This window comes from Crocuta crocuta, unplaced genomic scaffold (genome assembly GCF_008692635.1).
Source record: "Crocuta crocuta isolate KB4526 unplaced genomic scaffold, BGI_CrCroc_1.0 scaffold352, whole genome shotgun sequence".
In the NCBI taxonomy this organism is placed as follows: domain Eukaryota; kingdom Metazoa; phylum Chordata; class Mammalia; order Carnivora; family Hyaenidae; genus Crocuta; species Crocuta crocuta.
The window spans coordinates 4586739-4591652 of NW_027532169.1; the positions used below are offsets into that span (position 1 = coordinate 4586739).

The window sequence follows — 4914 nt, forward strand, 5'->3', positions numbered from 1 at the left end:
CCCCCACCCCTAACTCTCCATTCCCTAGACCCAGAGGCCAGTCTAGTTCCAACACCAGCAGAAAAGCATCCTCTGAGTCTCCCAGCTCTTCTGTGCACAGATCACCCATCTCCACCTCCGCCCCTCCAGCCAGACTTTTCTTCCTTGAGCCCTGGCCAACCCTGGTGGAAAAGCTGCCGGCACCCTCCTGTTCCCCTCCTTTCTCACTTGCTTATTTCCCTGAGCAGCAGCAGCAGGACTCTGACCCCAGCTCTATGCTCTCACTGCTCCTGCCCGGGTCACCAAGGACCTCCTCATGGCTAGATCCAATAGACGCCCATCAGCAGTTCTTGAACCTGACTATTCCCAAGGCCTCAAATTCCCATGGATCTTCTCCTACCTCTCCAGCCTCCTCTCCCAATTGTGGGCTCTGTCCCTCAACACACGTCCTTCTCACCCAATACCTGTTCCACAGGTGACCATGCCCACTCACGTGGCTCCCGGTACTATCCACAGACTGCCACCTCCCGGGTCTGCGAGTGGCCCAGGTCTCCTGAGCAGCAGGTGGTTACATCCAGCCCTCTGTGAGCCTTCCACTTGGGCAGGCCACAGGACTTCCCACACTGAGCTGCCACCTCTGCCCCTTCTCTCCCCAGCTTCCTCATCCCTGGCCTCCACAGGCCCTCTTCCAGATCCCTGAAGTTTTCATCTCTGCCGGCTGACCTTTCCTTGCTCAGAACTCTTTCTTCTCTCTCTACTAGCTAATACCTACTCTCCCTTCACGTCTCAGCCTGGTTTTTTCCCCAGCAAAATTTATTGAGAGCCCACTATGTACCTAGCTGTCATTTACTCAGACCCCGGAGATGAGGCTAACCCCTCCGGAAACACTCGCCACCCATTAAATAATCACAGGCTTAATGTCTCTCGATATTCGCAGGAGGGTTCCCATATTCGCAGGAGGGTTCCCAGGGTGGGCCAGGCCAGTTTTCACTGCGCAGCTACACCAAGCCCAGCACACAACACAGGAGCCCTTCAGTGCCTGCGGGCCGGATGAATAATGGCAGTCTTTGGTTCAGCCAGCCTCTGTCTGGTATTTCCAATCACAAGGAAACCTGAACATCATCCTCACTGCCAATGACTCATCAAGCCCTCATGATTCTACCTCCTAAATATAAACCTCTCTCCAATCCACTCACCACTCTCCATCCCCTTTGCTGCGACCCTGGCACTGACCACCTTCTGCTCAGCCTGGAATACTGCCCAAAGCCTTCAAAATGGCTCCCCAGCCTCTGGCCTTGCCCCCTCTAATCCAGCCTCCAACATCAGTGTCAGAAGAATCTTTAAAACGTAAATCCCATTCAGCCACCCCCTCCCATTATACCTTTCAACAGCTTCCAGATGATCTTAGGATAAGCTTTGTAAAAACCAAAATACTCTGCCCCTCCCCCTCTACCTCTCCTTTATCTCTTGCTCTTCAGATTCTCCCCACAGGCGCTTGGTGTTTTCCATCTCTGGAACTACAATCCGCCCTCTCTCACTTGGAGCCTAAACTTGCTCCCTCTGGCATTTGTCTGGCCAACTCCAGTCCTTCGAGCTCAGTTTAGAATTCACTTCAGTAGGGAGAACCTTTGCTGACCTCTTCGCTCCCAACCCCCAAGTCTGGAGCAAGAGCCCATGCTGTGTGCCAGTGCATAGGTCCCACCGCCCCCTTCCCCCATCACAGGGCAAGGAGTGGAACTTCCTAGGGGTCTTTCCAATGGCCTGGCTCAGGAAGCACTGGTAACAGGAGGAGGCCTCAGACACGACCCCAAAGCCCCTGGACATCAGGCTGGGGGCCGTTCCACTGGTCTTTCACTTGAGAACATTCCTCTTGAGACACAGGGAATGAGAGAGAAGGGGACCTAAGCAATACCACAACAGGCTTTAGGAAGCTCTTTTCCCTCTGGAGACAACTTTGGTCAAACTCTACAGCCAGGACTTGGGGGTAACTGGCTTTTTGTTGTTGTTGGGTCTCATGAGTTCCTACCATGGCTTTCTTGGCCATCTGCTACGGTATGTCCCCTGGAGGAATTTCACTCTGCACAAACAGTCCTTCTGCAGGCTATTTTGGTCAGCCCAGCTGGGCCAGAAGCCAACAAAACAGTTTCTCCCAGTTGCCTGGCCTGGAAGAATTCAGAGCTGGTAAGGGAAAGGCAAACCATGGCTGGTTTTAGAGAACAAAGTTGGACCTTGAAGGGAGTTCATAAGTGGGCTAAGAGAACTGGCCTGCACGGAGGGGGCAGCAACACTGGTTGTTAAAAACACCAAACTGCAGAGAAGCAAGTCTCCAGCACCGTAATAACCATACTATAAAGAGCTCAATAAGGGTAAAAGGAACTTCACTGACTTGCCTTAAATGAGAACTCTGGGTGGCGGCTTGCTAATGCCTCAGGCCAAAGGCAGAGGGTGGGAAAGAAGATCTAATCTATAGCCTCTACTCAGTCAAGGCTTGGGAGCCATCCTGTCTTCCCTGTGCCCAACTTTGACGGCAAGCTCAGCCCAGGACCCTTATGTGGGCCCACAATTTATCACGAAGTTAAAATTCCCTTCATCAGCGTGAGGCACCTGGGCAGCTCAGTCGGTTAAGCATCTGACTCTTGTTTTCAGCTCAAGTCATGATCTCACGGTTTGTGAGTGCAAGCCCCATGTCAGTCTCTGTGCTGACAGTGCGGAGCCTGCTTGGGATTCTCTCTGTCCCTTCCCTGCCTCTCTCAAAAAAAAAAAAAAAAAATTTTTTTTAAATTCCTGGAGCATCTGAGTGGCTCAGTTGGTTAAGCTCAGATCTTAGTTTCAGCTCAGATCATGATCTCACAATTCATAAATTCAAGCACCATGTTGGGCTCTGGGCTGACAGCTCAGAGCCAGCTTCAGATTCTCTGTCTCCCTCTCCTTTCTGTCCCTCCCGCCCCCCCCCCCCCNACCCTTTATTTCTCCCCTTTTCAAACAAAACCCTTTGCAAGAGTTACCCATAATTGCTGCCCCTAATTCCTCTCCTGCCAGTCTTTCTGGAACCTGCTCCCGGTTTTTGCCCATGCCACATAAACTGCTTGTGCCACCAGTGACCTCTGTGCTGCTAAATCTAACAGTTCATTCTTAGACCTCATTTTGCTTGTTGAGCTGACAGCTGACCCCTCTTTCTCCTTGAAACACTTTCTACACTTGGCTTCCAGAACACACTTGCCAAGCTGACCTCTGTCTCTAGCTACTTTTTCAAAGATTCCCTTGCTGGGTCCTCCTCTCCTCTCCAATTCTAACTGGTTGAGCTGCCCGAAGGTGAAGTCTCAGCATTTATTCTTCTGTCTGTACCTATTTTCTGGGTGGTTTCGTCTAGCTCCACAGCTTTAACAACCAGTAGCATACAGGTTCTATATAACAATGACTTCCAAGTTTATATCTGCAAACTTGTATATCCAACTGCCTACTGACGTCTCCACTTGGATATGTTAACAAGCATCTCAGACCTAACTAGCACCTGATATCGCCCTAACTGTGTCTCCTTCAAACTCTCCCATGCAGTGAATGGAATTCCATCCTTCCGGCGCCTTACTGCTAAAACTCTGCAAGTCGTTCTTGACCCTTCTTTTTTTCCACACTCTACATTTGACAGCCAGCAAACAGTGTTTCGGTTCAAGGTAGAAAATATATTCTGAAGGTACAAAATACATTCAGAATCTGATTGCTTTCACCACCACCTGTTATCACCCAGAGTCAGGTCATCATCTGTCACCTGGTTAACTTTGCGAAAGCCTCCTAGCCGGGCTTCTGACCTTGTTCCTGTCAGTCTGGTCTCAACATGCATCCAGAATGAGACGCATCGCACTTAAGCAAAATCACATTACTCCTCTGCTCAGAACCCCCAACAGCACCGCCTCTCCCATTCAAAGTAAGAACCGAAGTCCCCACCGTGACACATAAGGACCCTACGTGACCTGTCTCTTGTGACCCCTCTGACCTATCCTGTCCCTCCTCTTCACTACTTCAGCCACGCTGGCCTCCCTGCTGCTTCCCAACATGCTAGGTACAGCCCCTCCTCAGGGCCTTTGCACTTGCTGTCCTCTTTGCCTGAGTTCTCACCCTCCACTCCCCACGCCAGACTGAGAATGACTCAATCTCTCCCCTCCTTCTGACTTTACTCACATGTCACCTTCTCACTGAAACCTTCCCTGACCGCCCTACATAAATTGCACCCTTTCACATTCTTCCGTCTTCTCTTTGTCTCTGTACCACTTCTCATCGTCTAATACACAGTAGTTACTTATTTACTGTCACCCACTAAGATGCAGGCTTCCTAAAGCCAGGGACTTCTCCTTCCCTTACCCACTGAGGTAACCCTCCTACCTGGCACATAGTAGGTGCCTAGTTTACATTTTTTAAATGGATGAGTGAATGAATCCTGGAGACTACAGAGAGGGAGAACCTAAATGGAGTTTTAAGAACCACAGGAGAAAACCCACGGATGTGGGATCCACTCGCGAGGTTAGCTCAGCTGACACTGTCCCAGACAGAACTCCCAAGCCTGCCAGTCACCTCACGTGGGGACAAGTACCTGTGTGCAGACCGGCACAGTCCAGTCCTGCTCTTGGACGATACATGCACAGGGGAAGGGGAATTCTTTTCCAAATGAGTTAAGATAACAAGGGCCGGCTAGATGAATATGCCTCCTCAAAATGTGACTATCATTTGCTAGTTTGCATCCTGCCTGGGTCAAACCCAGTGGTACTGGAAGGGACACTGGAGAAGTGTGTGGGGACCCCGGGACGGCAGGAGTGGTAAAAACTCTTCACCCTGACAGAGCAATCCCAGGAAATGGTGCAAAGAATGCTTGGTCTCACACTGCTCTTGGAGAACAGGAGAGAAAAAGAAACCAAGATACACTCCACTCTCCCCCCCAACCCA

At 50.7% G+C, this 4914-nt stretch overlaps 1 long non-coding RNA gene across 1 annotated transcript in view; it reads left to right on the forward strand.

Annotated features, from left to right (window-relative positions):
* Positions 1-4914, forward strand: part of LOC144242067 (uncharacterized) — a 9378-nt gene that overhangs the window by 1089 nt on the left and 3375 nt on the right. The gene's annotated exons all lie outside the window — the stretch shown is intronic.